This window comes from Anolis carolinensis, chromosome 4, assembly GCF_035594765.1.
Source record: "Anolis carolinensis isolate JA03-04 chromosome 4, rAnoCar3.1.pri, whole genome shotgun sequence".
Classification (NCBI taxonomy): Eukaryota; Metazoa; Chordata; class Lepidosauria; order Squamata; family Dactyloidae; genus Anolis; species Anolis carolinensis.
The window spans coordinates 236,602,078-236,627,782 of record NC_085844.1 but is presented as its reverse complement, the minus strand read 5'-3'; the positions used below and the strand labels follow the sequence as shown (position 1 = coordinate 236,627,782).

Below are 25,705 nucleotides of genomic sequence, written 5' to 3'. Positions count from 1 at the left end.
ATATTAACTTGACATGATATGCACTGCATTTGGTTTAATCCATAGCTTTTGCTCACAACAAATAAGAGTCACAATCCAAATTACCGTATTACGAGAGAAGAGAAAAAGAAAGGGAGAGAACTGGAAAAAACAGCAATCTTTTTGAGCTAATTTGTGTAGCAGACCAACCAAGGACTTTTTCCTAAACAAATAGTGAAGAGAAAGACAGAAAGATTGAAAGAAAGAGAGTTAAATAAGCTAGCAGGGTTTTGTTAGTCTTCTCACAATCTTTGGACAGTTTGTCTTCAACATACAGTATTTTACACAGTGCCTACATTATATAGGTATAGCAGAAATATGTATTTCATACATACAATGTGAACTACCTTGCAAGGACAAAGACAAAACCTTGCATAGAAACCTGCACTTGTAGGCGAGGAGGAGGGATGGGGGAATTGTAATATACTCGAAGTCTTACATTTTCCACGGACTCTAGGGCTTCATTGCCAGGAATACAAACTTGTCAGTTAAGAAACAATGAACAGTGTGGGAGTCATTGCAGAGTAAACAAATAGAGAGTTGGGCCAGACAACAAATAGATAAATAAGGCATTCAATTGTTTATTTTGTGCATTTTGTTTACACACACACACACACACACACAAATATTCTGTTTTCAAATCTATTTTTTCCTTGGCTTTCCCAGTTTCTTTAACAATAACGGGGGGGGGGGGGGGGGCTATTGTTTCTCTTTTTAAACATTATTAGAGCAAGTTCTGTTTTTAAAGTATGAACAGATCCTCCCTTAACAGCACTGTTAACTTTTCAACAAATATACAGTATTTATTTCAAAATCTGCAAGTGATTAAAGGTGTGCAAAATGTTCAGATGCCCAATAAACAGCCAGCAATTGTTGATAAATGTGAATTATTAAAATGGGCAGAGACTTTATCAGACCCCTGAGCGATCTGGAACAAAACAAGTAAATCCATTCCTTCTTACTGTGCCAAAGGCAAAAGAGGACTATATACATTTCCATATTAGTAATACTAGGCTGTTGTTTTTTTAACAAAATAAAAAATATTCAGCTTGGATTCATCAACCTAATTTCTGCATTCAATTAGCAAGCACTGAATGTGGCAGATCAAATTAAGTATTGCTCTGAAAGTTAATAAAAATGACACACAAAATTGTGTATGTTCCTCTTCCTGAAGACAGAAATGTTTTCTTCTTTTGCTTGTTTTGTACAGAATGAAATTGTTTCCAGCCTTTGTTTGCATGTTCAATACAACTAATTTTTTTTAAAAAAATTGGAAAACAGGCAGAAGAATGTACAATTCTATTAGTAAGCAAACTTAAAAATTATGCAGCTACTAACCAAACACTTAAGCTCCTTAAATATTGACACTTGCTACTTCATACTTCTGTCTCAAACTACATACTTAGCTATATTATCTTAGAAGCAAGGTACTTTATGCTTCAGCAGTTCAGTGGTTTTAAAAAATCTGGTAAATATTAATTCTATGTAAAAGAAGCATCTTTGAAAGGGATGGTGAAGTCCTTGTCTCCATTTCTTTTCTTTTTTAACTCAAGCCACAAAAACAATTAAAAATGCAGAAAATTCCTAGAAATATGTCATCTTTAATCTGGAAAGTATTGACTATAAAAAAAAAACCTCCAGGAACCAAATAAGACACAAAAGTACAAACATCTTTTGAAGGAGCAACAAAGCAAATAGAAAATATTTATGACTGAAGTAATTCTGAGGAAGGGGACTTTCTGTTCTCCAGGTTTTCAATCTGAAGGGTAGTTTAGGAAGAACAACGCCTCCCAAATGCCAACCTGTCAAACTAGGAAATGCCCACATGTGGGAACACACAAATTTGAGTTGAAATGCTCCCAAACCAGGTGGATGAAAAGGTAGTTAAATATGAGCAAGGCAGTCCTCTAGCAAAGTTTTAAAGGGGGAAATAATCACCCTAGGAACCTAAAGGAAACTTAATTCTTATCAAATTCCTTGCTACAGATCTGAGTGCAGAATTAACAGCATGCCCAAGTGTCTGATTCCTGTACGGTTTTGCCTTCCTTATCTAACCCAGTCAAAATAAGCACTGCATTTACCACCAAACAGGGAGAAACAAGGGGAGAAACAAGGAGAGGGGATGGAAGAAAAAGAATGAAGTCTCCACAATCCTTGCAATTCTCTGCTTCCAGTTTGAGACCCTTCCCCAAGTCTCTTAATTCCCCCCCCCCAATCCCAAAGCTTGCCCTATCAAGTTTCCTCAAAACTATTTTTACCTATATTCCCACTTTAAAAAGTCATAATTCTGTACCCAAATGCCTCTCTTTTTATAAGACATTGAGGAGAGGCCACACAACACCCTTCGTTTCACACACACAAAAAAAAAAGTTTTCAAGGTCTTCATGCCATTTCTTATCCCATAATTCAATGGCCATAGGAGTCTGGAAAAAGAGCCTTCACCTTAACTCCTACTTCTCTACACCCCTTAAGTCAATTTCATATAAAAGGAAAAGAGAAAATGCCCTCCACCCTCCAGAAATCACAAGGCAAGCAATGCAATTCTGTAAAACATATACTATCATTCCATCTCCTCCCTGCTTCTCTCTTGCTTTGGCTCTAACGTGCAGATGAAATCTTGGATAAGGAAAATTATATTTCAAGCTGGTCTTAATAAAAGCTACATGAAAATAATTAAAAATAATATCATTTTTTTAAAAAACCAAACAAACCTGTAAACCACTTTTTAAAAAAATCCCTAAACCAAATATACTATCAATAAATACAAACATCTCTCCCTACTTGTAGCCAAAAGGTTAAACACATTTTTCTCTTGTCCTTACAGTGCATGCATCTGTATGTAAGTATGTGTATGTTTTTATGTATGTGTATGTTTTTATGCATGTGTGTGTGTGCATACACGTGTATGTATGTGTGTGTATGTCTATCTATCTATCATCTAGCTATCTATCTACCACACAAAATATATACACTCTTTAATAGCTAATAGTAGCTATGGTGACTATTTGAAAGCTAAGCAAATACATTTATATCGAAGAATAAATGTTATAATAATGATTAAATTGGAATTACAAATTCCATGTTGAATTCCCATTTTATGTAAAGCGTTCAAATCGTCGTCCCCTGCACAGCAATGCACTGCTCACATTGTCAGAGCACAGAGTTCAAAACTTCACTTTAAAGTTTATCTAGTAATTTCACAACACTTACCCACAATTGGAATCTTTGGTTTAGTTAACAGTATATACTTTTTGAGGGGTATATATACATACACACACAGAGAAGTATAAGATATGTTATTTGGAATACCTTGTAACACCCACACTCACTCACACACTTTACATGCTGAAAAGTAAATCAAAGTGGAGAGAGGACAGGCAATGGGGGTAGGGGGAGGCAGAGAAGAGATAAAAGCCCAGCCTTGCTGCCTGGATCAATGGGCCCATTCAGTCTGTAAAAAAAAGGGGGTTCTTGCCTGGGGGGGGGGGATGCCACCCTTCTGCAGCCGGACCATGGAGGAGGACAGGGCTGGAACAGAAGGGAAAAATGTTCCCTGGGGAGCTTCACCAAATTGCCACACATTTATTTTCAGCAGCTGCTATTTTTAAACCTGCCCCTGCTATTTTTAGAAGCAGCAGTATTTTTGCATGTGCTGAACTCTGACCTCCCCCAGGCAACCCACTGTTCCTCCCTCCCTCTCTCCAAAATCCCCCCCCCCCAAGTCACGCACACCTCCCTGCTCTTTCCCCATCCCACTCCCTTCCCCGGCCTCCACAAGGCTCCAAATTCATAATCCATTTCTCACATGGCAGTTCCTCGTGGCCCGCACCACTTTCCCTTAGCTTTCCTTTCACGCTCCCTTTAACTATTCACTAACTTCTTCATACACACACACACACACACACACAAACTCTTTTCACTGAACTGCACCCTAATTTCTTTTTCAATCACTCTTTTATTTCAGTCATAACTATATACTAACTTTTCCCTCCTCCTCCTCCTCCTCCTCCTCAGTCATGCAGATTTTCCCCACAACATTGAGCCAAAGGGTGCATCTACACAGTAGAATTAATGCAGTTTGACACCACTTTGGGCCCCTTCCACACAGCTGTATAAAATCCACATTGAACTGGATTATATGGCAGTGTGGACTCAGATAGCCAAGTTCAAAGCAGATATCGTGGATTATTTGCCTTGATATTCTGTGTTATATGGCTGTGTGGAAGGGAATCCTGGGATTTGCAGTTTGGTAAAGCAGCAGCCAAACTACATGATTCCATAACATTGTGACATAGCTGTTCGAGTGGTCTCAAACTGCATTAATACAGTGTAGATGGATCCAATTGAACCACATTTTCATTCACTTAGAGCCCTTCTTCACTGCCATATAATCCAGTTCAAAGCAGATAATCTGGATTTTATACAGCTGTGTAGAAAGAGCCTTAGAAATACTTTTTTTCCACATGAAACCCTCTTCCTCAATTCTCTTTGCACAGTGTCTCTGAAAAGAAGCACCCGCAAAATACTTCTTTTTTCAGCTAATCCCTCCAAATATTCACCTTTCCTCAGTTTATTTCCTAGAATAGAAGTACAGTAGAGTCTCACTTATCCAACATAAACGGGCTGGCAGAATGTTGGATAAGCAAAAATGTTGGATAATAAGGAGGGATTAAGGAAAAGCCTATTAAACATCAAATTCTGTTATGATTTTACAAATTAAGCACCAAAACACCACGTTTTACAACAAATCAACAGAAAAATCAGTTCAATACACGGTAATGTTATGTAGTAATTACTGTATTTATGAATTTAGCACCAAAATATCGCAATGTATTGACAACATTGACTACAAAAACATTGGCTACTAACGAATTGACTACAAATAAAGATAGAATTGCATAAAATTAACTTCCAGTAACAACATTTTTGGAAATTAAATCTATAAAAAGTTCAGTTCTTGCTGCCTAGAGAAACAGCTGTTGATCCGGATGGGAGGCTGACTACGTTGGATAATCCACTTCACTTCACTTCTTCACTTCACTTTATTTCTTAATTAGTCACTCTCCATCAGAGTGCTCTGAGCGACTTACAATTTAAAATATTATTCCACAATATAAAAACATTCAACAGTGACTATTTGGCAAATTTGATCTGATTTGCTTAAATGCACAACCAAATCCAGAATGTTGGATAAGCGAATGTTGGATAAGTGAGACTTTACTGTACATCTTTTCATGGTTTGAAAAAAAAAGTGGCAATTTCCTTCCCAACTGGATGCTTCTGGGTGAAATAGGGATTCAGAACATTTCCAGACACTTGGACTGCATCTACACTGCAGAATTAATGCAGTTTGACGCCACTTTAACTGCATGGCTCAATGGAGTTTGTAGCTTGCTCAGTCACCAGCATTCTTTGGTAGAGAAGGCTAAAAACCTTCTTGCAGGATTCCACAGAATTGAACCACAGCAATTAAAGTGGTGCCAAACTGCATTAATTCTACAGTGTGGAAGCACCCCTTTGCGAAAACATGAAAGTTGCAGGAATGGAAAGTAACCATTTGCAACGAATGCATTGGTCCATACACTCATCCTAAGAAGTGCCAAATAAAACTGAAGTTGCCATTGTCGGGCATCAAATATCCAAACTTGGGCCGTCCGGGTGTTTTGGACTCCAACTCCCACCATTCCTAACAGCCTCAGGCCCTTTCCTTTTCCCCCTCAGCCGCTTAAGCGGCTGAGGGGGAAAAGGAAAGGGCCTGAGGCTGTTAGGAATGGTGGGAGTTGGAGTCCAAAACACCCGGACGGCCCAAGTTTGCTCATGCCTGCCCTAAACATTTTCTTTTCTAAAGGGCCTTTGTGCATCAGATTTGGCCAAGCTATATAACAATATATGAAAAACAAAGCAGCCCCTCTATCCCGCACTGCCCACCCTTCGGCACCACCTCACTCAACTGGTGGGAAAGCTGTGCAAGAGTGCAAAGTCCGTGCCTGATCGCCCAACAAATCTCCTTTCACTTCGGCTTTCATTCTACCCTCCCAGCACATTCCTGCCAAGAAAAGTGCTAAAGGGGGGAGGGAGGGAACTGAGGGAAATGAAGCAAACAAACGCCACTGTTGCTACGTTTTGCACTTTATACCCTTTTATATTTACAATCCTCTCTCGGGCTAAAAATAGCAACTCATGATCCATTTATAACTGGCCGGACATGCCCTGGAGCTGCTGGGCGAGGAGGGGAGTGCTCTGCGTTCCTTCTACCTGAGCTCATTCGGCATTTAAAGGAGCCATCGTAAACTCACCCGTTCTGGGCCCCAGTTCCCTTGCCCTGAAGCACCAGTTCCTTCTGTTCGCTTCAGAGCTGGGAGGACTTAATTCTCAGTTCAAATGTGCCTGGGAGTTTATCACACAGCTTGGAAAGTTGCTTCTGAAAAGTCAGTTAAAATACAGACGCTACTTCTAAAAAGTAAAGTGAAAAAGTATCGTCCCCAGTAAAAAATTTCATTGTCACTGCTAGCGACGGTTAAAAGTACCTTGGATGCACAACTTTAAAAACTGCCTTAGTTGTTACTTTTTTGCTTGTTCTGTACTACTTTTGGGAAAGGAGCTGCTAGGATCAATAGGAGAATGTTATGAAGTGTGAAAAAACTTATGTCATTTTAAAAAAAATAACCTTAAATATAGCTTTGTATTATTACACAATTGATTAAGTAAATAAATGCAACCCTACGATGAGTATTTATTTAATGTATATAGGTAAAGGTAAAGGTTTCCCCTTGTCATTAAGTCTAGTCGAGTCCGACTCGGGGGGGGGGGGTGCACATCTCAATTTCTAAACTGAAGATTTACTGTATTTGTTTACTGTATTTATATACCACTTTTCTCACCCCTGGGGGGACTCAAAGTGGTTCACAACATAATATTGGCAAAACTCAATACCTAAAGTACATGTAAAACCAAATCATAAAATCTAAATGAGAAACATATAACTATGCATTAAAATCAAGAAGACCATTAAAAATAAGATACAGTAGAGTCTCACTTATCCAACATTCTCTTATCCAATGTTCTGGATTATCCAACACATTTTGGAGTCAATGTTTTCAATACATTGTGATATTTTGGTGCTAAATTTGTAAATACAGTAATTACTGCGTAGCATTACTGCGTATTGAACTACTTTTTCTGTCAAATTTGTTATGATGTTTTGGTTATGAAGTTGTCCGTAAACACCTCCTAGGTCATGTGGCCAGCATGACTGCATGGGGTACCATTACTTTCCCGCCAAAGCGGTACCTATTTCATGTTTTCGAACTGCTAGGTTAGCAGAAGCTGGGGCTAACAATGGGAGCTCATCCCATCCCATGGATTTGAACTGCCGACCTTTTGGTCAGCAAGTTCTGCAGCTTAGCGGTTCAACCTGCTGCACCACCACAGCTGCCAGTTTAATTTATATAGAGATTAGCATTTAACATTTATCATAAATTTTAGTATTTACATTTTATCTACCTCATGAGGAGGTAGAAAAGTGGAATACAAATTAATCAGTACCCAATACATGTGCTTTAGCAAGAGGAATCCAAAGCACAAGTGGTATAAACTAAACCAAGATTGTTATAATTACATGTGTGAAGAAACACCATGCAAGTGGCTCATGCACGCTTTCTTGGAGAAGGGAACTACAACAACCAGAATCCTGCATCTAGCTATATGAACCTAAGGAGCTGTCACCCAAAAAAGGCAACTGAACCATTTTCTGGTTTTATCTCAAAGCATGACATCTTTGGGAGATTCCCTGGGAAAAGTGAAAGGTCATACTGAGAACACAGTGACACTCTTTATGAGTTAACAACCACATGGTTACTGCATAATAGGAGATAAAGCTATATTTTGTCACAGAGGTGTTCTTTACAAGGCACAACAAATCCATGTGCCTAGCAAGAGATGTAAATGTTTGATCATTTCATTCTCTATGGAAACAATGACTATATTTAGCAAATTTCTTTCTGTTGTAAAAGGTCCTGAAAAACTAAATCGTTTGTAAAGATTATTTGTAGTTTGGGACTTTCCCACCTTTGAAAAAACCTTTGCACAGAAAATTGCATTTCCTGCACAAGATTCTTGTTTTTCACATAGAAAACTATGTTTGGTAATTTTTCTGCAGAGAAAACATGATTTTTGTACTGAAAGCATCACTTATATGTAGAAAATGCAGTATTCTGCACAAAACACTCTTAACACTAGCTCTCTCACACAGAAAAGTCATGTACTGCAAAGATTCTCAACAAGGATGAATTATCCCCTTTTTGAATGCTGTTAAATATTTTCAAATATTTTTCCATCCCTAGTGCTTACTGACATAGACATATGACAGAACTCTGTCCCATGAAACAGATGTGTGTTTCGGTCATATACGCAAGTGTGTCCCTGTCTTGCACATGTCATTTTCTCCCTCTGTATTTTAATAGGAAAGTTGTATTGGATGAAATGGCCCTGGATGCTTGAATCAGCACGTGGCAAAACTCTTATTCAGGAAAACAAAAATGTGGAATACCCTCTGTATTCTAACGAAAATTGGTTGAGTCAGGGGTCACATTATCGCCCACAGTTAATTGGCACAAACCGCAAACAGCAATTAGTTACAGGTCACCTGGAGTACTCAAGGCTTATTTTTAGCTCTGAAAGGCAAAAGCCTGTGCAAACTATTTTTGGAATATTTTACTGGGAATTAAACATGTTGAGGTGATGGGGCGTGAAAAATGATGTTTGAATCTTGGCTGAATGTACAAGTCAAATGAAAAACAATGACACACGTGCATATACACACATAGACACACGTACAGGTCTCCGTGCCGAGCAAAGTTAAGGATAGTTCTGTGCCTGCTGTTTTTATAATTGGTTTTTATGTGGCGTTAACATTTTAATATGACATTCAGGTGTAATTCCCCTTCACATAACAACTTAACATTTGAGCAGAACTTTTAGACATAATTTGCATGATGCAACAGAAATACAATCTCAGAAACCCTTGCAAGATAACATAGGCTAGAATTGCAGATACGAAATCAAAAACCAGCTGCTGAACAAGCTTGTTGCCCAGACAGGCCTGTAGCGAGGGGGGGGGGGGGGGTTAGGGGTTCAACCCCCCCCCCCCCGAAATTTTTCAGGTAAAAAAAAAACCTGGTTTACTCATGAATTTTAACTGGTAAACCAAATCCCCATGCTAAGTCTATGAGATGCAAAACATTAAGAGTCCCTCCAGGCACTATCTCAAGCAGATATTAACAGGTCTGTAGCCTGGGGGGTGTGTGTGTGTGCTAGGGGTTTAACCCCCCCCCCCCCAAAATTCAAAACCCCTCCCGAATTTTTTTTCTGGCTACGGCCCTGTGCCCGGATAAGATCTGAAAAGTGAATTCTGAGCTTGCCACTTTGGCCGTTTCACTCTGTTTACAGGGGGGAAGCTGGTAAAATTTACTAGGGCCCAGAACTACATTTAAATATCTCTGTTTCTTCATCATTTGTCTGCTTTTAAAACATCCATTAAAACATTTCAAAGAAAATAGGAAAATCCTGCCAGTTGTCAATCAATATAAGCTCTAATCAAAGAATTGTTTATATATTAAGAACAAAATTGAGTAATTTTTTAATGCAACTCTTAAAAAAATATACAATGCACATTCGGGGCATGCACAAGGACAGCTCACAAACTCGGGTCATGAAGCAAGCATTTCTGAATAAAGATTTTCAGCTGGCCCAAAAGTTGTTATTGTCATATAGGAATAAAGTGTTGCTAAAGCACTCTGGAGAGATGTTCATCAAACGTCTATATCAAATGTTTATCAGGACAGTCCGTCATCTTCCAGGCGGGGCAATGCAGTCCCAGACCCCTGATAGTTCTTCAGTCCTGCTCTAAAGATTAAGACCATACTTTTGAATTGAGACTATAAACTTTTTGACATCCAGTATAGCTGTGAGAACACTTACATTCACTCCTGAAAGAGTTATCATAGAGAAAAGCCATCTCCACTGAAGCTTTATTGCTAATCCTTGTTTCCAGAACAAGTCAATTTTTTCAAAATCCAATTATCACAGGGACAGAAAGTGAGGTGTTTTGCAAAGACAGCAAAACAAACACAGCAGGGATGTTAACTTTACCTATCATATCATAGGCTTAAATATATATTTTTTTGGCTGGAGTTACACTTAAATGCACCTGTTCTGACTTAAAAACAAATTCACCTTAAGATAAAACCTACAGACCCTTTTTTTTCATAACTTAGGGACTGCCTGTACTCCAGTTTGGAAGAAAGCAGTGCATTGGTAACTGTGGTCAGGTACAGCTATTTCAGGCAGGGCTACAGCTAGCAGAAAATGTGGAATTTGTAGAAAACACTCCTGTGCACAGGTGCTATCAACTGCTCACCTGAGAACAATGCATGTAGGAGCTGTGCAACAAGCTATACACTTTCAAGAGTCACCCAAGGGAAGTGCAATCCTATCTGCATCTGGCTCCACAGCACTCCCCAGATCTCACACCCTCCAACATCTGACGGTTGAAAACAAGGACACATGTAGCCAAACAACATAAGATGGCAAAGGTTCCTAATAAAGAAGAATGCACAAACAAGGAGAAGCTGCAGCAGTTTGTTTTTCCCTGAGTCAACTTGGGAAGGACAGGATTCTGATCCTTCTCTCTCCCCTCCCCCCCCCCCCCCCCCCCGCCATTAGACTAGAAGTGAGTTTTCAGAGAGGGAAACTTTATTTGTTATAACTGGGCAGGGAAATAATAAGAGCATTGTTAAAGTACTAACACCAAAAATTCAGGGTTGGTTGAAATGTTGTGTTGGTAGTTCTGAAGTTATCCTTTCTAGCAAAAAAAAAAAAAGAGAGAGAGCTAATTTCTTCTCCTGGATATATGAGGTGCAGTGATAACTCTTTATAAAGGTGACTGCTTGCTTCCAACTTCCAACTCAGTTTAACATAAAATTATATGTTAAACTGAAAAGTGGACACCTGTCTACTTCCACTTCTGTTAATGGTGTGTGGGTGAGGTGGGAGGTTGTATAGGCAGTCTATGTGGCCTTCACATGATCCAGACAGAAAATGGTCACCTGAATCTGCTATTTACTTTCTATTTGAAAGAAACCCTATTATGGGATTTTCGTGAGAATATTTATTCAGAGGAATTTTTTCCTGTGCAGAGCTGAGAGAGTATTATTTGCCCAAAGTAACCCAGTAGCTTTCTATGGCTCAGTGGGATTCGAAACCTGATCTCCATAGCCACAGTCCAGTGCTCAAACTACTAGACTACATTGACTCTACGTGCTTCCTTTTGTTGCCGTTTGCTGAATATATTCAAATATTGGAACACATGAGGGCGCTGTTGTGATGCCTTTAAATGACTTCTGAAGACTCGAGGACAACTTTTGGTGGGTATGCTATGTTTTTATGTGCGCTATCTGTGCTTCACTCTTGCCCCAATTAACATTCTTGTTTCTAAACAGTGGCCCCGCTACTGTTCCAAACAAGGAGCAGAAGCCTGTTCTCAACGAAAGATCATCCAAGGCTAACATCACATAATCTCAAATATTTGCAAGAAGACATGATAAATGGAATGGAGATGGAGAACAGTTTATTCATATATGTTTTTGCAAAACTAAGGGGATGTTTTAAATAAAACGCACACAAAAGTATGAAATGTGTCTTTCATTGCCCAAAATAAAGCAAGAGCTTTGGAAACCATCATCCAATTTGATTTCTTCTGATTAAGAAGCGCCTCCACACACAACATGCTTTAGTTCTGCTCTAACATAGGCTTTTCTCCAGCATTGAGGGGTATCATAGTTAAAGGAAAGCATTTATTTATATAGAAGATAATATATGAGGAGAAAATAGATTGCATGCCTAGTTATCCTAACAGTATTGTCAGCTGGAAAATCACACATAATTTGTAAATGGAAAATCAGTGATCATTTAGTACTCTTTGGAAAACTTTAGACATGTGGCATCCCTTGCAATATTGTTATTCCTCTTTTCACTGATTGTTTCATCCTTTCCTTCCTTTGTGTTGAACTGGAATTATAAGAAGGATTTGTTCCAATAGCCAACTCAGGCTATTTTTCACAGTTTGAAAGGTACAGTTACTTAGACAATGCCACAGAGGCTTTGGGGACACAACTCATGAATTGGATTGGATTTCATGGAATCTCAGGCTATTTCATTTTGTGTAGTAGGAGCCCCTGGTTGTGGGTTAACCCTTGTGCCGGCAGGATTGATAACTTGAAGGTTGGGTTGCTGACCTGAAGGTTGCCAGTTCAAATTAAACCCGGGGAGAGCATGGATGAGCTCCCTCTATCTGCTCCAGCTCCATGCGGGGACATGAAAGAAGCCTCCCACAAGGATGGTAAAAACATCAAAACATCCTGGCGTCCCTTGGGCAACATCCTTACAGACGACCAATTCTCTCACACCAGAAGTGATTTGCAGTTTCTCAATTCATATAGCATAACCTATACCTTCAGTGTAGTCTAAACTCTGGACAAGTGGCCACTGTCAGGGCAGAATATGAAGAAACAGAAAGATTTCCAATTGGCAAGAGGGTCACACATGCCTTATTGTATCAAACTGTTTAAGATTATATGCAGAACATATTACATGGGGGAAAGGGTGAAAATTCGGGGGAGGAATATCAACAATTCATGATACCATGTTTCTCAATGTGTGCCTTCATTTCCGATTTATGGAAACCCTAAGACTATAATGGGGGTTTCTTAGCAAGATTTGTTCCGAGGAGGTTTGCTTTTGCCTTCATCTAATGGGTTTCTACAGCAAACTAGAGATTGGTGATAGTGATAATGACTCCAGAGTGATATTCCAACACTCTATTCCCATCATTCTTAATCTAGAATGACACTATCCAATGCATCTGAAGGACTGGTGTTTGAAGAAGGTAGCTCAAAGACAGTTTTAAACCATTTATGTGAAAGTTCTCCACATTTTAACTTGTTTAGCTGCCACACTCTCACAACTAAACATAGCTAAATACTAAATCCTTCTTGACAGAAAACAATTAATATCATAGTTTTCTAAAAGAGGGCTAGGCACTTGTAGGAATGGATTCTCAGAACATAATCCAAGTATGGTTCTCATGGCAGCTAAAGCAGGACAGGTCGACTGTCATTTACCGTAACTAGAGTTCCAAAATCCAAAATACAACAGAAGTCTTTACATGGGTGCCTGACATAGTAATACCTTGACATTTTGATGGTTCAATGTGCACAAACTTTGTTTCATGTACAAAATTATGGAAAATATTATGTATAAAATTACCTTCCTGCTATGTGTATGGGTTTATATAAAACATCAATGAATTTTATGTTTAGACTTAGCTTTCATCTCCAAGATACCTCATTGAGGACACACATGAAAATACAGGGGAAAAAATCTGGAAAGAATCCAAAACACTTCTGGTCCCACTTCTGTTAATAGGAGTGGATGTCTAGCATTCTGGGTTGTTGTATGTCTTTCGGGCTGTGTGGCCATGTTCCAGAAGTATTCTCTCCTGACGTTTCGCCCACATCTATGGCAGGCATCCTCAGAGGTTATAATACCTCACAACCTCTGAGGATGCCTGCCATAGATGTGGGCGAAACGTCAGGAGAGAATACTTCTGGAACATGGCCACACAGCCCGAAAGACATACAACAACCCTGTGATCCTGGCCATGAAAGCCTTCGACAACACGTCTAGCATTCTCTTTGTCAATTAAAAGGATCTTTAGATCCAACAGTAACTTGATGGATACTTAAATATTTCTGTGCCATGGGATTGACTGAGATAGGGACATAGTCCAATCAGTCCTGCTTTGGAGCAAACATCACAAGACAGCCATATAAATAGGAGAGCTGTATTACAAAGTGGTGACTTTATCCCAAGGGGGCAAGATCAGCAGCTGATCATAAATCTAATTGCCATTTATTATTTTTAAAGGAATTTTGCCACTATGTCAATGTTAGCCACAAGCTTTGGTCTTTATTACATTTCCACCACAAGAGCAGAATTGTGGGCCAATCTTAAATGTTTATCTGGCTTATGCAAGTAACAATAAAACATTTGAAGCTGCATCAGAGGAAACACATTAAAGGAGGCTGCTCAGTGGAAAAATTGATGCTATATCAAGAATAATCCACTTAACAAAATGGAAATCTCATGCTTTTACAATTCTCTCTGTCATTTTTTTCTTTCTCCTCTCTCCCAGATCAGACCACCAGAACTTCACATTTGTTCAGTACAAATCCCAGCAAATTCCCAAGAGCCAATAAAACCCTTTCTGGCCTAAACAAATCATACAAGACCAAGGATAGTGACAGTGAAGCCCATGCTGCCAAGTCATATTTGAGCCCTGATAAAAACCCTCCCCCCACCATTTTTTGTTTTAATATAAAAAAGGACTAGAACCTTGAAAATATTTTTGAGCTCTAAAGGAGACAGCAATATAGTACATCTACACTGTAGAGTTAACGTAGTTAACACCACTTACTGCCATGACTCAATACTATAAATCACGGCAGTTATCGTTTGGTGAGGCAACATCACTATTTGACAGAGAAGCCTAAAGACCTTGTAAAACTACAACCACCGTGATTCCATAGCACTGAGCCATGGCAGTTGACGTGGTATCAAAGTGAATTAATTCTACAAGGTAGATGCAACCTTAATAAAGATGTTGGAAATGTTACCATATTGGATTGCAGCATCCAAAATTCTCCAGATAGTTAGAAAATTCTTGGATTACAAGATCTGGAATTCTCCAGGTAGCATGACAAAAGCCCCATCCATACCACCATATAATCCAGTTTCTGAATCCAGATTATCTGCTTTGAACTGGATTGTATAGCAGTGTAGACTCCTACAACCCAGTTCAAAGCAGATAATCTGGATTCAGAAAGTGGATTATATGGCATTGTAGATCTAGTCACATTGTGAATTATACTCCAAAAAGCTATTTTTTCCAAGATCTATTTAGGTACTATAAACATATTTTATAAAAAAAAACTTTACTCAGCATTCTGAGGTTTTTTTGTGTCATTGGTAATGTTTTCTTCCTTATTTGTTTATCTGTAAAACTATGTGCCATACTGTCTTTATGGTACCAGTGTCCCCAGGGTGATGGATGATAACAAAAGGCATAACCTTTTTCTTCCTTGTGGCCCAAGGTGATAACAAACAAATGACGACAACTGAATCTGCTTATTAGGTATTCCATATCATTGGGCAGAATTTGAAAATGCAGTTTCGTTATAATATAGCTGCAAGAATCTTCTTAGCCAGCAGGACCACTCTTTGAGATTGTAAGGCAAAAATGTTACGTTTCTAAGTTCCACAGAGTTTTTAATATTTCTTCTTGTTCTCAGGATGATCCCCTATTGAAGTATAAGCCTTGGCAGACTCCAATTGAAAAACAGCCTCTGGTTCTGGCCTTGGCTTTCACCTTCCATAATGGACTTGGACCAAGCTTGCCACCGGTGCATCAGTTGCCCATCTCTCCATTTTGATCCATCTAAGTCAGAGGTTCTCAACCTGTGGGTCTCCAGATGTTTTGGCCTTCACCTCCCAGAAATCCTAACAGCTGGTAAACTGGTGGGAATTCTGGGAGTTGTAGGCCAAAACACCTGGGGACCCACAGGTTGAGAACTACTGATCTAAATAATAGCTTCCTTTTGTGTGTGTGGTAAAAACGTGTCTGTCTCAGATTTATCGCCATCCACGATATATCCCATAACCAGAGTCAGCACATGAAATGTACACATCACTCTTACCAAACAATGGTAAGCTGTACACATCACTCTTACCAAACAATGGAAAACATAATCAAAAGACAGCCAAAAACATATCATACTTTATTTGCATACTGGTATTGCACAAAATGTGCAATTGACCACACTCATCCCCTTGTGAGTTTTGTGTAAACCACAAACATCCTACAGTCTATGAATAGTGTTTTTTTTTAGACAATTTTCTGTGTCAAAGACAACTTGGGTATGCATCCTGTGGCCTCAGCCCTTATATTCAGTTCTGCACCAACATGAATAGATAACAGGGACTTATTTATAGGAACTGAGCAATTCTTTGCTGTTATTCCTTGCCTTGTTCTGGGTTCATGGCACATTCAAAAATTATTTAGAGGGGAAAACTGAAATCTTATGAAGTGTCATAATTTAAGAAAAGTGTGGCTAATTGATTTTTAATAGATCTACATGACTATGGGCTAGAGAGTTTAATGTCAAGTTAAGGCGTGTTTATATTCGGCAAGAGAAGGACATTTATTTATTTGAAAAATCGAGTCATTTCCAAAACAGAAAGTACCCGTGATGAAAACTGGTAATATTATGATTCCAGTATATATATATACTGGAGCCCCAATGGCGAAGTGTGTTAAAGCGCTGAGCTGCTGAACTTGGAGATCGAAAGGTCCCAGGTTCAATTCCCGGGAGCAGAATGAGTGCCTGCTGTTAGCTCCAGCTCCTGCCAACCTAGCAGTTCAAAAACATGCAAATGTGAGTAGATCAATAGGTATCACTCCGGCGGGAAGGTAATGGCGCTCCATGCAGTCATGCCAGCCACATGACCTTGGAGGTGTCTACGGACAACGCTGGCTCTTTGGCTTAGAAATGGAGATGAGCACCAACCCCCAGAGTCAGGGGAAAACCTTTACCATATATATATATATATATATATATATATATATATATATATATATGTTATCCCACTTCTGCTCATCCAACACTCCATATTATCTGACACCCTGGCTGGCCAAGTCCTGGTTCTGCGTGAGCGAGGGAGGGTGGGTTGCAATGGTGGCAGCGGTGGCAGAAGCAGGAGCCTGACCTCCCCTTCTTGCCTCTTCCAGACCCCGGCTCCCTACCCCACTCAACCCGGAGGCAAAGACGGCAGCAGTGGCCACCTTTGCCACCTTCCCTCGCTTGCTCACCTGCCCTCTCTCACTCACTCGCTCACTCACTGGGCCATGTCCTGGTTCTGCCGCCGCTGCCAGGACCCAGTCCAGTGAGTGAGTGAGCGAGCGAGGGAGAGCAGGTGAGTAAGTGAGAGAGGAAGAGCCGGCAGCAAAGGCAGCAGTGGCAGCAGAAGTAGGAGCCTGGAAAAGGCGGCCAGGCTCCTGCTTTTGCTGCCGCTGTGCATTTGCCATCCTCTCTCACTCACCCACCCTCCCTTGCTCTCTCGCTCACTCACCGGGCGGGTCCCAGTTCTGCCATCACTGCCGGGACCCGGCCCAGTAAGTGAGCAAGGGAGGGCGGACAGCAAATGCGACAGTGGCAGCAGACGCAGGAGCCTGGAAGAGGTGGCCAGGCTCCTGCTTCTGCTGTGTTGCGCCTTTGATGCCCTCCCTCACTCACCGGGCCAGGTCTTAGCGGCAAAGGCAGTGGCAGAACTAGGACCCAGCCCGGTGACTGAGCAGGCGAGCGAGCGAGGGCGGCCAAGGCAGCTGCTGTCACTGCCGCCTTTGCCACTGGGACGAGCGGGGTAGGGAACCAGGGCCTGGAGGAGGCAGAAAGGGGAGGCCAGCGAGGAAGCGACCCCTCCCTATTAATCGACATTTTCACTTATCCAACATTCTGCCCACCCGTTTATGTCAGATAACTGAGACTCTACTAATGTATATAATGTCTTTGCTAGTCACATTGTTTACACAATACATTCTCTTCAATGCAGGATGAACCACTTAAACACTGTCCCTTCCCATAACTTTCTTGATTTGCTGCACTTTTGCAGGCTCTCCCCTCCCCGCAAATATTTTTTTTCTCTTAACACTACAAACGTGGCAGGTTTGTGTCTCTCTCCTTTTCACCTGTCTTTCTAAACACTTGAGGTTACCAGAAAAGTTTATTTCAGAAATTTGACACGCTGTCCAAGAGTTTGCAGAAAGGAATAGAAGTTCAAAAATGATCTGTCCAAGTTGCATGTTCCTAAATAAGAATTTGCAGTGGTATGCATTTTTGTATTTCACACTATCAGTGTTTGCACATATACAATTATATTAAACATGCTAAGAACAAGGAAGGGGCTATAGAACATGATCAATGTGCTAACTATATTCTATCCTCTGGTGGCAAAATATAATGTCTATTAGTACTACTGATTAAACCCCTGGTGGCACAGTGTGTTAAAGCGCTGAGCTGCTGAACTTGCGGACCAAAAGGTCCCACATTCAAATCCCAGGAGCGGAATGAGCACCCGTTGTTAGCCCCAGCTCCTGCCAACCTAGCAGTTCAAAAACATGCAAATGTGAGTAGATCAATAGGTACCGCTCTGGCGGGAAGGTAACAGTGCTCCATGCAGTCATGCCGGCCACATGACCTTGGAGGTGTCTACGAACAACACCGGCTCTTCGGCTTGGAAATGGAGATGAGCACCAACCCCCAGAGTTAGTCACGACTGAACTTAACATCAGGGGAAAACCTTTACCTTTACCTAAATTTATTTTACCGTGTGATTTTAGCATTGAACTACCATTGCAGAGAGCAAGGTTCCAGTCCATGCCATGAAACCCTCTGGATAACCATCAGTAAGTCACACTCTCTCAGAGGAAGGTAATGGCAAGTCTCTTTTGAATAAATTGTACCAAAGAATCCCTGCAATAGAGTCGCCTTAGGGTTTCCATAGGTCTAAAATGACCTGAAGGCACTCCACAACAACATAGGAAAGGAGACGGGCAGTGGCTGAAAACACTAAGATGCATCCTTAACAATTGCGCTTCTAATAACATAGCACCACAATCAAGTTGTTGTCGATGTGGGAACATAACAATTAATGTTTTGACTCCCGGCCATGTTAAATAATAAATACCACTGCTACTTTTGACTATGAGTGGGCGCTAAAGCTCTGGAATGATTTCTATCCCAAGTGCTTCATCATTTACCACTAGTAAAGCATCACACGTGCCTTAGTGCTTGGCAATGACATTTTTGAGGAAAACGAGAATGACAAGTAGCTCCAACACAAAAATGGGGGGGGGCTCAATTTCCCCAAATGAGTTATGAGGATGATGAATCCCCCTGCCCTTCCTTACATTGTTCATGCCTGTCCACTGAGTTGTAATGTTCACACAAAAATATACTCACCTTACGTAATATCACCATGGGGAAGACACAGTTTCATGCAGATGAGGGAGGACCAAGAAACAGTAGGTAAAGAAGGGGGAGGAATTTTCTTCATTGTGAAAGATCTTCTACGGAGTCTCCCAGTAAGAGTAACTTTCCATTGGTTTGCGTGACATTTCTGAATATATCCTTTGATGCAAGTCATAGGCTAATAAGATCAGAACAAGGATAAGTTGCCAGCAATTAAAAAAAACAAATTAAAAACAAAATATCCTTAAAATGAGATTAAATAATTTGAATTGGTGATGGGAATGACAGCGTTGATGGTGCATATACTAAAATAATGTGCAAACATAAACAACAAAATATTAATAGGAACTTTTCCCCTCATATTTTCTGCCCTCATAGGTAAAGGTAAAGGTTTTCCTCTGACATTAAGTCCAGTCGTGACCGACTCTGGGGGTTGGTGCTCATCTCCATTTCTAAGCCGAAGAGCCGGCGTTGTCCATAGACACCTCCAAGGTCATGTGGCTGGCATGACTGCATGGAGCGCTGTTACCTTCCCGCCAGAGCGGTACCTATTGATCTACTCACATTTGCATGTTTTCAAACTGCTAGGTTGGCAGGAGCTGGGGCTAACAACGGGTGCTCATTCCGTTCCCGGGATTTGAATGTGGGACCTTTTGGTCTGCGAATTCAGCAGCTCAGCACTTTAACACACTGTGCCACCAGGGCCCATACTGAACATTAAAATCCTAAAAAGAGCAAATGTGTTGAAGTATTATGCTATTTGTTATGACAGACTTTGGTTTTGTATTTTTTTTGTAGAAACATACATATATATTTCTGTTATCAGGAGCTATTTGCTGGAAATTTCTGGCACCAGCTCCAACACGTCATTCCCATCCTTGCGTGGGTTTCTTGTATCCCAATTAAATTTTATTTCAGTCCTCATATTTCCAGCATTTGGAAATAGAGTTTTGATATCCAAAGTAAGCAGATAGCCAACATAGCAAATTAATAAGAGTTCTGGGTGCAACTAAACTTTACTGTCTTGCACTTCACAACGCTAGAAATTTGGGGACTGAAGTAACATTTTATTTAGGAGCAAAATTCTTATGAGTCTATGCTCACATTTTGCCATCTCCTGCACTGCCATACTCCTGCGTCCCAAAGATATCCCCTTCCTCTTTCCTTCCCTAAAGCTAAAGCTGACCAACAAGGTTTTGGTTCTTGCTGAAAGTCTTCTTAGAATGCCTCTTTAGATAGACATTACATTTGCTCTCAGGCAAGGAGTCAAAGTCAACATTTCAGAAAACACACCCTGTGTAATTTCCAGGTCTGAGGAGTGTTACTACGCACTGAGAGAGTGAAGGCAGCAGAAGTACCTTTTGTCCTGTTTGACTTGGTGTAAAAACATAGTCTTCAGACAAGGAAGTTTATATTTCAAATAATATTTGTACCTACATGTGGTCAAGTACATGATTTAGCAAGCCTTTCCTCTACTTCAGCCACCCTCTGTGAATGGCCATATACATAAAGCCAGCAGAAGCATTTTATTCATTTACAAATCTCTTGAAGCAGCTGGTTCCCAATCTATATCAATTAGCATGGGCAAAAAGGCATGCTGCACTTCCTCAGCACTTTATAGCTCTTCCTACCCCTGTATTGCTAGACTTTCCATCACTTGATTTCAAAATAAATCCCAGCTTGTGTAAACTCTGTTGAAAATGTATAAATTTATCATAGTGGGAAACAATGTTCTGTTTGTGCTGCTTGGTTTGCAATGAATCATTCACACATGCAAGCCAATACTCTGCATTCAAACCATGAAGAACACACACATGTTAATTAAGTTTTGTGATGTTTTGTTTTGGAAAAGTCAAGGAGACATGAGAGCAATAAGCAGATATGGAGCAAGTTTACACTGGTCAATAAACCTGGGATGTGTTGTCGAAGGCTTTCATGGCCGGGATCACAGTGTTGTATGTTTTCCAGGCTGTATGGCCGTGTTCCAGAAGTATTCTCTCCTGACGTTTCGCCCACATCTATGGCAGGCATCCTCAGAGGTTGTGAGATACCTCACAACCTCTGAGGATGCCTGCCATAGATGTGGGCGAAACGTCAGGAGAGAATACTTCTGGAACATGGCCATACAGCCCGGAAAACATACAACAAAACCTGGGACGGACCAGGCTGTTGCAGGAGCCCCATAGAGGCATCTATACAAACAGGGTAGCCACGATGGCCAGCTCACACATTGCTCTGTAGCCAGCTGGGAGTAGTGATGGTGGCAACACAGGCATGATCTGCTGCCTTTCCCTGGTGCTGATGTCCATAGGGGAAAACGGATAGCAGCAGTGCCCCATGTGAACAGTGGACCAGTCCAAATCAGACCCACTGCCCCAAAGCCATGGGGTTAATAAAGCATATTAAGCAAACTCCAGAGCATTCTCCAATGTTTCCTGCCATGGAGCTAAACCAGATTAACCCACAATATTCAGCAGAAGTGGCAAAATGTTGTGAGTACAGCCAGCCCATATAGATGACCCCTGAAAGTACTGCCCAACATGACATTTATACTCAAGAAAGACAAAAGTAGAATCATAATAACTGAATCATGGATTTGGAAGTGACTGTAAAGTCAATCAAACAAAAGTATTCCTAAGATATGACCATCCACAGTTTCTTCGTAATCACCAGTGAATGTCCACTATCCTTCAAGATAGTTTGTTGTGCTGTCAAACAGCTCTCACAGTCAAGATGTACTTCCTGAGATTTAGTTAGAATCTATTTTCTTGTAATTTGAATCTTGTAGTTTGGGTTCTAGTCTTCAGAACAGCAAAAAACAATCTAAAACATCATGTTTCTTAAATCTAAAGATAATGTTTGCTTTGAAAACAATATTGTAAACTTTTATTACAATATCTGTATGCAAAAGGATCTTGTAGCCCCTTAAAGACTAATGGGAGAATGAAGTTGGTAGTATAGTACAGTCTCACTTATCCAAGATAAACGGGTTGGCAGAACATTGGATAAGCGAAAATCTTGGATAATAAGGAGGGATTAAGAAAAAAGCCTATTAAACCTAAAATTACATTATGATTTTACAAATTAAGCACCAAAACATCATGTTTTACAAAAAATTGACAGAAAAGCAGTTCAAAACACAGTAATGTTTTGTAGTAATTACTGAATTTACAAATTTAGCACCAAAACATTGCAACATTTACTACAAAAACAATGACTACTAAAAGGCAGACTGCCTTGGATAATACAGAATCTTGGATAAGTGAAGCTTGGATAAGTGAGACTCTACTGTATAAGCTTTCGAAGGATAAATATATTTCCACTGAAGCGTCTGAGGAAGTAGACTTAGGCTATGTCTACAATGGCCAAATAATCTGGACTCACTTCTCAAATGCTGCAGAGAGTCCACATGATGCATGGCTAGAGCATCAGCAGAAATGGAAAGCTTTGGAATGGTGCTAAAGTTTTGAATTGAGTGCATATATCGGAGTCAAATGAGCTCTGGATCCAGCAAGAGTCACTGTCCATAGTTCCAGCAGACCAACTGTTGCATTGCTGGCCCCAAGCAGGTCTCTTGAAGAAGCCCATTGGCAATGTTGCTTCTGATGAAGTCACACCGGAACCAAGCCATGTGAACAGTAGAAGTGATGTCGCCAGCAAGTACCTGTGAGGGAACTGCTTGTGTCCGGCAATGTACAGTATTGGCAGCCTCAATGTACCCTTGGCAATTGGCCATTGGACGTGTGAAGGGCTCCAGGGTTGCTTCCAGTCTTCATACGGACATTTCCAAAGTGGTTTAGCCCAGATTAATTGGATGAGTGTTGACATGACCTTCATCTACAAAAATTTACAGATTTTGTTCACACGGTTAATCTCTAAAGTGTTACAAAATCCTTTTGCATATTGATATTCCAGACTAACATGGCTATGTCTTGGAATGTTATGCTGTAATACATATGGAAACAACACAGAAAACTAAATTAAATGAGTGAGAAACAAAATGGATTAGATAAGGAAACAAAGAGTATTTCTAGAAACAAAACAAAACATGTATTTCCACATAAACTTCCTTCCTGAATGCTGAAGAAATTGTAGTATCACTACTGTATAAATTGTTAAAGCCCTATTTATTGCAGTGAGGAGGGCTATTCTTGAGACTATTCGCAGATGATGAAATATGTTTCTACACAAGACCATTAGTGGGGTTTTTTTTTTCATTATGTGAAATAATTAAATTTCCTGGCAATGACAGAAAGAATGTGATGTGCCCATTGGGAATTGATATTGAAAACATGAGGTATGGCATGTGTAGTGAAGTTAACTAACTTTGTTATGAGCCAGGACACATAGAACATTTTATCACTGACAACCGTCAAATTGTAAAATTCCTGGTACTAGGTCAAGAGAGTTGATGGTTTTGTACAACATAAGAAGTATTCTAATTTTAATTTTAGTGTCTCATGGATAGGAGTCAAACTTATAGAATCATAGAATAGTAGAGTTGGAAGAGACCTCATGGGCCATCCAGTCCAACCCCCGCTAAGAAGCAGGAAATCGCATTCAAAGCACCCCCGACAGATGGCCATCCAGCCTCTGCTTAAAAGCCTCCAAAGAAGGAACCTCCACCACAGTCCGGGGGAGAGAGTTCCACTGCCGAACAGCCCTTCTCACAGTGAGGAAGTTCTTCCTGATGTTCAAGTGGAATCTCCTTTCCTGTAGTTTGAAGCCATTGTTCCGTGTCCTAGTCTGCAGGGCAGCAGAAAACAAGCTTGCTCCCTCCTCCCTATGACTTCCCTTCACGTATTTGTACATGGCTATCATGTCTCCTCTCAGCCTTCTCTTCTGCAGGCTAAACATGCCCAGCTCTTTAAGCCGCTCCTCATAGGGCTTGTTCTCCAGACCCTTAATCATTTTAGTCGCCCTCCTCTGGACGCTTTCCAGCTTGTCAACATCTCCCTTCAACTGTGGTGCCCAAAATTGGACGTAGTATTCCATGTGTGGTCTGACCAAGGCAGAATAGAGGGGGAGCATGACTTCCCTGGATCTAGATGTTATTCCCCTATTGATGCAGGCCAGAATCCCGTTGGCTTTTTTAGCTGCCGCATTACATTGTTGGCTCATGTTTAACTTGTTGTCCACGAGGACTCCAAGGTCTTTTTCGCACACACTGCTGTCAAGCCAGGCGTCCCCCATTCTGTATCTTTGCATTCCATTTTTTCTGCCGAAGTGAAGTATCTTGCATTTGTCCCTGTTGAACTTCATTTTGTTAGTTTCGGCCCATCTCTCTAGTCTGTCAAGATCATTTTGAATTGTGCTTCTGTCTTCTGGAGTGTTAACTATCCCTCCCAGTTTGTGTCGTCTGCAAACTTGATGATCGTGCCTTCTAAGCCTTCGTCTAAGTCGTTAATAAAGATGTTGAACAGAACCAAGCCCAGGACAGAGCCCTGCGGCACTCCACTTGTCACTTCTTTCCATGATGAAGGCGACGCATTGGTGAGCACCCTTTGGGTTCGTTCGCTTAGCCAATTACAGATCTACCTAACCGTAGTTTTGTCTAGCCCACATTTTACTAGTTTGTTTGCCAGAAGGTCGTGGGGAACTTTGTCGAAGGCCTTACTGAAATCCAGGTACGCTACATCCACAGCATTCCCTGTATCGACCCAACTCGTAACTCTATCGAAAAAAGAGATCAGATTAGTCTGGCATGACTTGTTTTTGGTAAATCAGTGTTGACTATTAGCAATGACCGCATTTGTTTCTAAGTGTTCGCAGACCACTTCCTTAATGATCTTTTCCAGAATCTTGCCTGGTATCGATGTGAGGCTGACCGGACGGTAATTGTTTGGGTCGTTCTTTTTTCCCTTCTTGAAGATAGGGACCACATTCGCCCTCCTCCAATCTGCTGGGACTTCTCCCGTTCTCCAAGAACTCTCGAAGATAATTGCCAGTGGTTCTGAAATAACTTCCGCTAGTTCCTTCAATACTCTTGGATGTAGCTGATCTGGCCCCGGGGACTTGAATTCGTTTAGAGAGGCCAGGTGTTCCTGGACAACTTGTTTCCCTATTTGGGGTTGGATTTCCCCCAATCCTTCGTCCATTCCATGTTGCTTTCCAAGAATTATAAAAGGTTAAGGGACAGACTGTGCTAATTCCATTTCCGGTAAAATGATATTGGACTTCTGATATGATCAATGAAGGTTCTGGCTTTGGAAATTGTGTCAATTACCAATTCTGAGTTTTAATGAACCAAAACAGAACAAATAAAAAACCCGGGAGATAAATAAATGATTGATGGATCATGTTGATTGTATTTGGAAAGAAACAGCACTGTGTTCAAACAACAGGTATTCATACACAGGTGCACAATTGCATAATTATGGCAAAACAAATAAAAAACAAACCAACAAATAAAAAAACAGGGAATAGGAAAGCAATGTGACTTCACTCTTCTTGGTGACATAAAGTGCGAGAAGAGGAGAATCACAGCCACTCACGCCACATGACTGCCAAAATATCTGAACTACAATGAAATGATACAATTGCAC

General features: G+C 40.6%; 1 protein-coding gene across 2 annotated transcripts in view; it reads right to left on the bottom strand.

The window, feature by feature from the left end:
- gnas (GNAS complex locus) overlaps positions 1-25,705 on the bottom strand; it is a 250,385-nt gene that overhangs the window by 207,661 nt on the left and 17,019 nt on the right. The gene's annotated exons all lie outside the window — the stretch shown is intronic.